At 37.0% G+C, this 13246-nt stretch overlaps 1 protein-coding gene across 3 annotated transcripts in view; it reads left to right on the top strand.

Moving 5' to 3' along the window:
• DTNBP1 (dystrobrevin binding protein 1) overlaps positions 1–13246 on the top strand; it is a 187768-nt gene that overhangs the window by 80239 nt on the left and 94283 nt on the right. The window lies entirely within an intron of this gene.

The raw sequence follows: 13246 nt of genomic DNA, 5'->3' as shown, positions 1-13246 counted from the left end.
CCATTTATCAATTGGGGAATTATTTGTATTCTTATAAATTTGACTCAATTCTCTGTATATTTTAGAAATGAGTCCTTTGTCAGAGACATAGGTTGTAAAGATTCTTTCCCAATTTCCCACCTCCCTCTTAATCTTGGTTACATTGGCTTTGTTTGTACAGAAACTTTTCAATTTCATGTAGTCAAAATTATCCATTTTACATTTTATAATGTTCTCTAATTCTTGCTTAGTCATAAAGTCTTTCCCTCTCCACAAGTCTGATAGGTAAACTATTCCTTGTTTTAGCAGACTGCTTACAGTATCAACCTTTATACCTAGATCGTGCACCCATTTAGACTTGATTTTGGTATATGGTGTTAGATAATATGGTCTATGCCCAGTTTCTGCCATACTATATTCCAGTTTTCCAAAATTCTGTGATTCTAATAGATGCAGTCTCTAGGGCTGGATAACAGAAGGAATAAAGATAAAATGAAAGACCCACTTCCATAATAATTGCATTTTCCATAAAATTAATTATTGAAAACAACCACATAAATTATTTGACTAAACAGTGTAAGGAATGTATAAATTAAGAGAGAGAATACAAATTAAGATTTGAAGAAATCTAAACAGTAAAGTATAACTTAAGTATATTCTTTCAGCAAAGTGTAATGGAAAGAGTGCTGGACTTGGACTAAGAATTCCTGAGCTCCAGCATAGACATAATCACATAACCTACCTGAGCTCAGTTTCCTCATCTCCAAAATAGTAATAAAATTCTATCTACTATCTGCCTCACAAGGCTGTGTGGAAAACTCTCTTTGAACTATAAAGTATTGTGTAAGTAAGAACTATTATTATTAGCCTTTACTGCTTTACTTAATCCAACTTGGGTATTTTTTCAGCAGAATAGATCACATTCTGAATCTTGTCTGGAGATCATAAAATCTTTTTAACTTAGTGAAGTTGCTTTAGGACTTCTAAGTAATATGAAGGCTCTGCCATTTCTCTTACTTTAGGCAACTGAATCCCTTACCTGACAACTTGTTTAGATAATTGGATAGAACTTTATTCATATACTCCCAAAGAACTTTTGTGACTTAGACAACCTTCTTCCCACTTACCATCTGTGCTTTAAGCTCTTGCCATTGTTTGCTTGTTCAGATCCTACCTCAGACACTTGCTGTGTGAAGTCTACTTTTTGTTCAGCATGATATAGATAGTGATAGATAGTGATAAATACCTACTGCGTAGGGATGTTATAAGGAAATTCTCTATAAAAGTAAGACTGTGAACTCCTCTTTTTTTTCTTCCAAGGGTATAAGTGTACTTATAATTACATTTCTGGACATACAGGGTCATTTTTTACATGTTTTCCCTTTGGAATCAACATTACTTTAGAGAAAAGGAAGCCAGTGTCCCTCCTAAAATAGAGCTTTCACAAGAAGAAAAAAAATTTTTAGCTGGTTTACTTAATTATAAATAGATTAATAAATGAGTTATAATTCTTAATCATCTTCCACTGGGCTTCATATTTGGTTAACTACAGGCAGGAAAAACTTAGGAAAGCTTTTCATTGATTTATTCTGATCATAAATCCAGTTGCTGCCTCCTATGAGTCTACTCAGCATTGATTCAAATGTAATGTAAATACAGTGAGACAGGATTCATCACTGTTTGAGCTAATAGAACTTAACGGTTATTTGGGGAGAGAGGTTTGCGGGGGTGGGGCAGATATTTTCTACCAGACTCTCTTGATCAGAATTTGAGACCTATATTTATAAACAAAAAGTCTAAGATAACATTTTGGAAGGCGTGTGTGTGTGTGTGTGTGTGTGTGTGTGTGTGTGAATGTTGACTGGTAATTGAATCTTAGAAATCTTTTGAAATAATTTCTGAAATTGATTTTGTCACAATAAACTCAATGGAGACATCATTTAAATATTAAAGATCATGCTATGAAAAAAATTATAAATGAACCAGATCAGGTACTTTTTACAGCTACATGTAGGGAGTTTATTCTTAGCAAAACAAAAAGTAGAGATGATTATAAAACGTTCCAGTTACATGAAATTAAATAGTTTTTGCATGGACAAAATTAATGTAACTAGGGTAAGGTTAAGGAGTTGACTGGGGAAAAAAATTTTTATTCAGGTAGTTTTGCTAAAAGTTTGGTATTAAAGATATTTAGCCAGCTAACAAATATGTAAAGTTAAAACCATCACCCAATAGACTGAATAATTTTCCCCCAAAATAGCAAATTAATAATAACAATCATGAAAAAATGCTGCAAATCACTGATAATAAAAGGAATGCCAATTGACTCAACTCTGAGATTTCACCTTACCCAGACATGAAGATAGCAAAATATGGGAATAATAAGTGTAGAAATAGTTGTGGAGGGGTGGCTAGGTGGCACAGTGAATAGAGCACTGGCCCTGAAGTAAGAGGACCCGAGTTCAAATCCGTCCCCAGTCACTTAACACTTAACTAGCCATGTGACCTTGGGCAAGTCACTTAACCCCAACTGTCCTCCCAAAAAAAGCCAGAGAAATAGTTATGGAAAAACTGCACACTAAACCACATTCTTGAAAATGAATAAATGAAAAAAGCATTTGTCAAGTGCTTACTATGTGTAGAGTACTGTGCTAAACCCTGGAGATACAAATGAAAAAGACAGTCCCTGCTCTCAAGGAACTCGTATTCTAAAGGGGGATATAACACACATATGGAAAGTTTCAGCAGCAAGTCATAAGGGATCTCATGCCAAACAAATGTTAATGCATCTTTCATTTTCAATCATACCAGTTTCTAATGTTGAAGCATTTGATAGTGCCAAGAACTTGGGTGGCAAGAATTTTCTTTTTTGAGTATTCAGTAGTTGTGGCTATCATCTGCAGGATACCTCTGAAACAGGGTGGCTTCTGAAGATGATGGCTAAGGGTAGCAGGTTGGAAGCCTTTCTGTTCTCACTCTTGGGTTCAGGGTCTTGGGCTGTCTACATTAGGATTTGAGGTCAAGGTGATAGTGGTAATTTGATCTGCCTGGCACCTGCTACCTCCTGTCTCTCCATCTGGGGGCCTTGCTGCTTCAGCTAGACTGGTTTGCTTTCCTCTTTGTGGCAATTTGTGGCAGTTGGTGGTGATGGCTTGTCCCATCTCCACAGAAGTAGCTTCTCTGGATGCTGACTCTGAGGGATGAATGTATGATTTCTGAATGGAGCCCAGGAACCAAGTGGAGTCACAAAGAGTCAGACATGACTGAAAAATGACTGAAACCAAGGTCTATATGAGGCAATATGGATGGAAAGAGTGAATGTCCAAGTAGATGTTGCTGAGTACATCAGAGAGAAAGTTTGTAACTGACAGTATGGTTTTGCATAACAAAGGAATATGCTTACTCCTTCTAGCCCAAGGATTCTTTACTTTTTCTGTGTCATGGATGGATGCCTTTAGCAATCTGGTGAAAAACCCTTGGACTATTTTCTCAGAATAATGTTTTTAAATGCAGAATATATTTAGGATTGCAAAAGAAACCAATTATTTTGAAATACATTCATCAAAATTAAAGAAAAAGTTCATGAACCCATTAAGAGTTCATCTAACCCAACAAGAGATGCAGTATATCTAGGGGGAGCCAGATTTCTGTGAGTGAAGTAAGATAGAAGGAATGTAAGAGAGGAGAGGTCTAAGATGAACAGAAGTTTGTTATTTCCAAAGGACTGCAAGAAAGATGAAGGCAGATCAGGATATAGGAGGGGCAGGGTCTGAGGTGATAAAGATGAGACATCTAGGAATAGAAGCTGGGGATTGTGTTTTCCACTTGGCAGCCAATGCCAATGAATAAATAAATGAATACATTTAGTAGTGGAAAGACTGGCACATAAACATATTGTTGGTGGATCTATGAATTATTACCGCTATTCTAGAAAGTAATTTGGAATTATGCAAATATAATGGCTAAAATATCTATACAATTTGACACAAATTCCAATGCAAGGGCACTCGCTGATTTAAAAAAAAGCTCTACATGTATCAAAATTTTTATGACAGGGCTTTTAATGTTAGCTAGAATTCAAAATAAAGCAAATGCCTGTCTATTAGAGAATGACTAAACAAATTGTGGTACATAAATGTAATGGAATATTAGTGGACAGGCTATAAGAAACAATGAGTTAGCCTGAAGTTAGGAAAACCTGAGTTCAAATCCAGCCTTAGACACTAGGTGTGGGACACTACACAAGTTACTTAACCTCTTTTTGTCTCAGTTTCCTCAACTGTGAAATTGGGATTATAATAACACTTACTTTATAGGGTTGTGTGAGAATAAATGTGATAATATTTGTGAAGTAGTATAATGCCTGACCAGGATGGGCAGATGTGGATTATCGTGATCGGTATTATTGTATGGAGTGCCCATATCAGTGAAATCAAAGATGCATGTAAGTAACATAAGGATAATGTAAAAATAAAATCTGCACACTGGTTATGCATCACCTGGAACCATATGAGTAGAAGTTAAATGAAGGTATATTTGCTTCATTATGAAAAAGAACTTTATTCCTTCTCATTCACATTACATTCCAGCCTAATTGACCCACTGGCTGGTCCCTGTACATTACATATTCCATCACCCATCTCTGCACCCTCCATCAGCCTGCTTCTCCCACCCCCACCCCAGTATGGAATGTTCTCCCTTCTTCACTTCCTCATCCTGGGAACCCTCCCCCATGTCAAGGTGCAGCCTAAGTGCCACTCCTACAAGAAGCCTTTGCTGATCCTCCCAGTTGTGAGTTCTTCACTCCTGACCTTCAGAAATACTTTGTATCCACTTTTTTTGGATGTGTTGTTTTCCTGCAGTTAAAACATCAGCTTCTTTGAAAGCAGGAATTGTTTAATTTTTGTCATTATATTTCTATCACCTTATATAGTTTCAGTCTCATTTTACACACTTAGTAAATGCTTATTCAGTTGAACTTAATTAGAGCTGACCCAAAATAGATTGGGCTATCTCACTAAGTAGTGAGTAGGTCCCATCACTAGAAAAATTCGAGGAGAAGCTGGTTGATGTTTTGGCCAAGAGACTGCATTAGATGACATCTAATATTTTGGCCACTTCAGAAATTTTAGTGCAACAATATGAAGACTTGTTTTTGTATGTAGCATTTTGAAAATAATATTTTGATATGCAGATTTTCTAGCGTTTTGTTATGAATTTCTCCTAGAGAAACGGTTTAACATTTATATCTGCAAAATGATTATGAAGACATTTGTCCAGTGATTCAAAGCTATTAGTACTACATCTGTGAGTTTGACATAGTTGATTCCTACCATATGCAGACTTAATGTATTCCTTTTCAATGCACTGTAGATTTATTTATTAATGTAATACTCTTTTGTTTTTATTCTTCTCTCATAATTCCCTATGAAGGAAATTATAAAATGTCTCTTTGCCCATTAGCTATGTTATAGTAGTTATATTGAATTTAATCTTGTTTTGCTTTGTATTTATCTTGTTTCATAATACTTCTGCTGGGTTAAAATTTTTAAAAAACCAAAATAGGAATGAGCCTGGCTCTGAGAATGGTAAAATATAAATGTTATCTCCATTATTTTTTTATTCTTTCTTTAGCCACTTTAATACAGAAGTATAAAACTTTAGTGATCTAGAGCCCTAAAATAACTAGTATTGTTGGCACTTGATTTTTATGGGACTAAATTATGACAAAATAACAAGCAAATTATCAAGAAAGAACTTGTTTGTTTTGTTTTGTTGTGGTTTTTTAATTTAAAATAATTTCCTGTAGCAGCAAGCACCCCAAGCGTCCTCAGGGTTTGCTGCCAGCACAGGTTTTTGGATGTGCTTTGATAAAGGAAAGCAACTCAAAATGGGTTAACAAGCTTACTTTAATCAGTCAGACATATATTTTCAAAGTATACAGGCAGAATTATCAAGACAGAAACAGATCAAGTAAACAGATTTCCAAACTGTCCAACCATTACATCCATACCCAGTCGACATCTGGGTTTCCACATCTGGGTTTTTCAAAGGGGGGGGCGGGGCTTGGGCTCTTGACAACGGCTTCCCAGAATCCAGATCAAATCACAGAACACTTCTCAAAGTGAGCCCCCCAAACAAAGCCTCACATCAGGGCTTATATAGCCTTCTCCTGGCTCAGAGAATGTAACAACCTTTTGGACCCACTGGCCAATCAGAAAGTATCTACTGAAAAACAAGCCTCCCACCCCAGGCTCCAGGTGCACTTTAGCTTAGGGGCAGGGAAGATCTTCCAAATTTGCATTCCCATTACATTTCCTCATTGGGATTTTAATGCAGGTGGACATGAAATATATATTTTTTAAATTTTGTTTCATTTCTTTTTTAGAATAAAGTTTTAAGTGCACAAAACCCAAACAAAGCCAGCATAAAAATAGTTTGCTTTGTGTGTCCATAAAAAGCATTTTAGTTATTTAGAACAGGCAAAGAAATTTTTGTTCTGGAGTTTTTTTCAGAAGATGTTTAATGGATTCTTTCTATTTACAAGTTGTCTTGTGATTCTAAGAGATCTGGGCGGTTTTTGTTGTTGTTGTTGTTTTTTTTTTAAGCAATTGGGGTTAAGTAACTTGCTCAAGGTTATTTCTGGGTGTGGTGCTGAGTGTCTGAGCCCGGGATTCCATCTCCAGGTTATCCCAACACTGGAGCTGGTGGTGCTCTTACTCACTGAGCCACCTGGCCGCCCCTAAGCAATTGGGATTAAGTAACTTGCTCAAGGTTACATGGCCAGGTGTTTCTGGGTGGGTGCTAAGAGATCTGGGCAGTTTTAAGATTTCTAGCCTCTTTTTTTTTTTTTAAATCGTGGTGTTATATTTTCATTCATTTTTTCAGTCTTTTTACTTTGTTTTTAATATTTCTTTCTTTTTTTTTTTTTTTAAAGCAATTGGTGTTAAATAACTTGCTCAAGGTTACACAGCCAGGTGTTTCTGGATGGGTGCTAAGTGTCTGAGCCCAGATTGGATCCCCAGGTCATCCCAATTCTGGGTCCAATGCTCTTACTCACTGTGCTACCTGGCCGCCCTGTTTTTAATATTTCTTATTGTCCCATGGAATCATTGGCTACTATGTAGTCTATTCTGATTTTTAGGGAGTTTTCTTGGGCAAGGTTTTGGACTTCTTGTGCTGAGCTGTTAATTTCCTTTCTATTTTTTTTCCTCCTATAACTCATTTCTTTTCCAGTTTTTTCCTCTGGCACTACCATTTCACTTACAAAAGTTTTAAAACTGTTTTTTAAACTTTGCTTTATCTCTTCCAGTCATTCCAGTTGAGTTTGAATTCAAGATTTGTTTTTCTCTGAAGCTTTGCTTATAGATGTTTTGTAATCATTCTCTTCTTCTGGATTTGTGTATGTTGCCCATTTGTTCCAGTTGTGTTCAACTCTTCATGATCCCATTTGGGGTTTTCTTGGCAAAGATAGGGGAGTGGTTTGCCATTTCCTTCTCTAGCCCACCTCCTGATAGAGAGGCAAAGAACTCAGAGTACAGAATGAGATATTTTGGTATTAAGGCTAGGCTTTGTTCACTTCTAGAGTGAAGATTTGGGCTTGTCCCATTAATTACTTCCTTGGGGTATTGAGTGTTGTGTTGTTCCTGTATCTCAGGGATAACAGGGTTGTTGACCTTCATGCTTTCAGTACTCCCAAAGTGGTCAGTTCAATGATTGATTTCTCCCCCTTGTTCCAAGCTCCACAAGTCTAGAGTTTGGATCTGAGCAACAGCAGAATATACCTGGGTTTTTAGCCTCTGTTAGCCATCTTAGAAACTTTTCTAGTTTTAAGTGATAGAATTCCAGGTTCCCTTTTAGTCTGTGACTTCTGGCCTGGCTAATCCTCTGCAGCTTTCAGACTTGAGATTGAAACTGGAACTGAGGTGCTGTAGGGCTGTTCCTTTCTTCTCCGCTTGGTCCTTGCTCAAGTATGTAGCCCAGGACTCACAGCTACCACCTATCCTGAAATGCCACCTGTAGGTGCAGTTCCTGTCACCGTTCTCCACTGTATTTGTTACCCAGATCTGGATAGTGTGTGACAAAGCTTAACATAGTATCTGGAACATAGTGAGCACTTAATAAATGCTTATTGACTGACTGAGCTGCCAGGTGACACCTTTTCCTACACCCTGCACATGGTGCCATGGTATAGATTTGAGAACTTCTCTTGCCTCACTGTATAGCCTCTCCTTGAGCACTGGAGTGCTCTATGCTCTCAGGCTCCTAACTAGACCTTCCTTCAGCATCTGTAGAACTCTCAGTCTTTCTCCTTATGATGACCTGGACTGGAAAAAATTACTCACTCTGACTTCTTGGATTTCTTCATCAGGATTCAGTGTGGTGCTTCTTCTAGATGTGTATGGAGAAGTTTGCAGGGGAGTGCACTATACTGTTTCCTGCTGCTGTCCTTATCCTTATCTTGGTCTCAGTACATTTTAAGAAAAAATGATCCTAATTTGCATGGAGGGATTAGGATACAGCTACTTCCTCAGGGATGTGGGATTAACACCAACCCACAGCAATTTCCTGTTTAGTCAGTACATATTTCAGTATGTATTCTCTCCCTCCTTATCTCTGCCTTCTAGCTTCCTTCATGTTGTAGCTTAACTCCTACCTTTCATAGGAACCTTTCCCATTCCCTCTTAATTCCAATGCTTTCCCTGGGTTGGTTAGTTTCCATTTATCCTGAATATAGCTTGTTTGTACATAGTGATTTGTATGTTGTGTCCTCCATTAGATTGTGAGCTCCTAGAGGGCTCTTTGTATCCCTAGCCGTTCGCAGGGTCCCTGGCACCTAGTACACAGTAAATGCATATTGACTGAGTGATTAACTTGTGGCCACAAGAGGGGTAACTCTTTAGCATAGAGAGGAGTATTGTAGAGAAGCTTATTCATCAGCACCAGGCTAAACATATTTAAACTTTTTGAAGGTGTGAAAAAAGAATCAAGGAATGGAATTAGACAAGATAAATAGAGTATGTTGAGTTGGGAAATCAGTGGAGGTATGTAGAATAGATAATGAAGATGTATAAAGAAGAATCATTAAAGTTCAGCTGTGGAGAAGGTGAGAGTTGGAATGTTCTGAGAAAGAGGTAAAATATTTACAGATTATTGATTACAACAAGTAGTACAATCACTTCATTGTTCTGAAGAAAGCATATTTTCCTTTGGGAAAGAAATTTCTCCTACCTATAGTTCCTTCAGGTTGATAGCACCAAATTTATCCCGGGGCCTTTGCAGTAATGTCAAGCCCTCTTGAAGCATAATAACAAAATAGACCTAGGATCTGTTAGACTTAGAGCTCTATCTTAGGGTTCAAAAAAATAGCAGTGAGGGGGAACATTCTGGACATAGGGACAAAGGAACAGAAATGGGTGATGAAATGTTATGTATGAAGAATGTAACAAGCAAGTAAGCCAGGGTGGCTGGAGCACAGATTAAATGTGTGAAGGGAAGTAGTCTGTAATGTGCCTGGAAAGATCATCTGGAGCCAAATTGTGAATGACTTTAAATGCTAAGTAACGGAGTTTGAACTTAAGCTAAAAGCAATGGGAAGCCCCTACTATGTTTTAGGCACTGCCCGAAATACCGGAGATACAAAATAAAACAAAAACCAGTCCCTGCTTTGACTCTCTACTACCTTTAAATTAGGTACAAATGCCTGTGGTTAACATTTGAAAGTCTTTCACAGTTTGGCCAGTTAATTTCTTAGAGTACAAAATAAAAATCAGGTCTTTCAGGGATAGCTATTTCGAGGTTGTGGGGGGGATAGATTGAAAAAGAGAGAAACTGGGAACCTTTGGCCCTCTAGGTCCTCAAGTGCAGCCTTTGACTGAATCCAAACTTCAGAGAATAAATCCCCTTAATAAAAGGATTGCACCCAAGAACCTAGAAGACCACATTGGCCTCAAGGCTGCCGATTCCCCACCCTGATAGATACAGGACTACCAATTAGGAGTCAACTATGTCATAGTCTTGGAGAGCAGGATAGGGACCAGGACTAGATGGGTGTTTTGTGAGCAGAGAAAAGGCAAAAGATTCCAGAGACATTAAGGAGGTGGAATTGATTTCACAGTCATTGAATCTGTAAGGGGTGAGAGAATGAAAAGAGTTAAAGGTGACTCAGAAGTTGTGATTCTGGGTGAATGGAAGAATCATGGTAGCCTTGACAGAAATAGGAAAGTAAGGAGGAAGGATGGATTTAGGGGGAAAGATAATGTATTCTGTTTTGTGTGTGAGGTTCCTATTGGACATTTAGATAATTTTCACAGGATTATTGACTTGGAATTAGAAGGGACCTTATAGATCATCATGTCTAGTCCCCTCACTTGCCAGATGAGGAAACTGAGGTACAGAAAAGTTAAGTTACTTGTCCAGGGTCACACAGCTAGTAAGTGTCTTAAATGGGATTTGAACCCAGATTTTCCTGACTATAAGTCCCATGTCCTATTCACTTTATGATGCTTTGCCTCTTGGTTAGTAGGAAAGTAGTTGATGATATGTAATTAGAGTTCAGAATATGTAGATGTTGCAATCTGTTGAGTCCATGGGAGCTGTGATGAGACCACCAAAAGAGAGATCATAGGGAGGAAAGAGGAGAGGGCCCAGGCCACGAGTCCTAGACTAGGACACTTTGTGTGGCGGTAAAGGGGAAGGACCTAGATGAAGAGCCTGTGGAGGCCAAGAAGGCCAGTGTGATGGGTAAGAAGGAGATTAATAATAGCCACCTTCTTGCTCATCACACCTTCAAAAGACATAAGAACAAAGAATAATTTTGAATTCATTTGCTTTTCATGCCTTCAAGTCCTTCTACAGTCTTCTGATAGCTATAATAAAATAATGGGAATGGACAGATGATTGTGGAGCAAGGCAAATAAAAATGAGCAAGGGCTTGAATGATCTGCAAACTATAAATTATCTTGAAAAATTGAAATCTGGGTGTGTTTATAAAGACTAGGGAAATCTGTGCTTTCTAATCAAGCATGGCAAGTTCTTTGCAATACCACTAGTGAATCCTTTTAAGTTTTGTTATACTGAAGTGTTTACAAGGGAGAAATGAGAGTAAGTGGTTATAACTGAATTATAATTGATTCCAATGCCCTTAAGACTTCATATATACTCACATATGAATTTGAGGCAGATATTTTTAGTTATTTTTACTAAAGTTCTTTAGGGACAATAACCATATATGTTTGTATAGCCATGCAAATTAGCAGTGACCCTCAGACTGAGTGGCTGAGAGAAATAAGGCTGGTCCTGAAGGAAATTGTGCTATGTGCCAATGATATTTTACTTTCTCTTAAAAATAAAAAAATTATTACACTCCTATTATACTTTTCCAGGCTGCTATTCTTATCAGTGGTACCAGATGAACAATGTTGGGAAGTAGAGAAAGGAATATGGAAAATGTTGTAAATAAGTAAAATTGGAAATGGAGTTTGGATTCGGCTTTTAAAATACAGGCATTTCCCTTTGCAGGAAGTGTAGATAGAAGCACCTCAGCGGGCACATGAATGAATGGTGTCAGTGGACCAAAGAAACAGGCAGATGAGATGTCAGAATCATGATCTAAAAAGATCTTAGTAGGTTAGATTGGTGAACCAGTTCTAATGAGATGAAATTTCAGTGAATGATGGAATCTGTTTGAAAGGATCTGAGAGGGCACTTAGACCTTTCTGTATCTGACCAAGAACCTTTGTTACAAGCTACAATAAATGGTCATCCAGCTTCTCTTTGAAAACCTCTCATCAGAAGGAACCAACTACCTCCCAGAAACACTCTTAATATTCAGATAACTCTTATTGCTAGAAAGATGGACTTCATATTAAGCCCAAATCTTCCTTTCTTCACCTTCTGTCTTTTGCTTCTAATTCTGCCCATTGTCTACTGAAGCAAAACAGAACTCTACTCTTATTTTACAGTACAGCTATACAAATTCTTAGAAGCAATTTTCTTGTTACTTGCCTAAATTTTCTTTACTCTTCTCTAAAAATTCTCAATTCCATCAAATAATTCTTAGCAGCATAATCTCTATTCCCCTCAATGGGATCATCACCTCCCTTGTTCTGGACACTATGCTTCTCAGTGTAGCCAATGATCACATTAATCTTATAGGTTGTTCTACCTTACTATTAACTCATATCAAATGTGCAGTTCACGAAAACTCTCTGGTTTTTACATATAAATTTATTTATTCATGGCTTCCCCCAGTCTTCTACTTGTGAAGTTAATCTTTTGAACCTAAGTGTTGTTTTTTTTTTTCAATGACTATTGATTTGTGGAAATGGAAAAGAAGGATGACAAGATCTACCACCATAACCCAAATGAAGAGTACCTTTTACAAAAAGGAGATGTAGTAATCAGTGTAAATGATACTGTTTGGAATGATTTTTTTCTTTTGATATCTAATATTGTTACAATTGTGAGCCTTAGCATTTTGAAAGAACATATTCCATCAAGCTATATTGAACATAACACATTTTTTCTTAATTAAAAGTTTAAGATAGCTAACAATTGCTATCCAGCAATAATAGAAATAAAGATTTGCTAATTTTAGAATAGCAATGAGACAAGAAGGAAATCTTTTCAAGGTGTTTCCGCAGTTTCTGATTTAGGGAGCATATTTATATACTGCCGTTATATTGGGTGTTTCAGCATTTATTATGTTAATGGAATAGGGAGTTTAATATATGTTTAATATATGTCTGCTTAACATTCTTTTAAAATGGTATATTTTATTGTCTGATAAATAGCAACAAGATTTCTTTTTTGCCTGTTGGCATTAGTTTTTATACTTTTTCTTAGTTACTGAAATGTAGGAATTATGGGAAATATAAGGTTTTGGAAAAATGATGACCTGATTCAAGTATCTTCAGATTGGCTATCGCTAGAACATTATCTGTTTTGGTCTTTTGGCAGCTTGTCTATTCTTATTACCAGATGTTAATTGAAATCATTTATTTAGGAACATGGAAGGTTTTGTAATTAGTTTTATGTATTAAATCTTTTAAGAACTCTAAACACTAACAGATTTTGAATAAAGCTAGGAGTTATACATATTAAATTAAATTGTTCTATGTTATAGGTCTGAGAGACAGAGAGATCCTATAAATATCTCTTGCTTTTGACAAAGAAGCCCATAATGTTTCATTTTGTTTGCTCATCTATTTCCTCGAGCTGTCTGCTTCCTTAGGAAACTATATTCCAGCATTCCTAATTGACATTG

The sequence above is a fragment of the Petaurus breviceps genome, unplaced genomic scaffold (assembly GCF_028583685.1).
Source record: "Petaurus breviceps papuanus isolate PSGF00001 unplaced genomic scaffold, PetGlider_PUasm1.0 190, whole genome shotgun sequence".
Classification (NCBI taxonomy): domain Eukaryota; kingdom Metazoa; phylum Chordata; class Mammalia; order Diprotodontia; family Petauridae; genus Petaurus; species Petaurus breviceps.
Note: the sequence above shows the minus strand (reverse complement) of the source record. Positions and strands in the feature narration are given on the sequence as shown.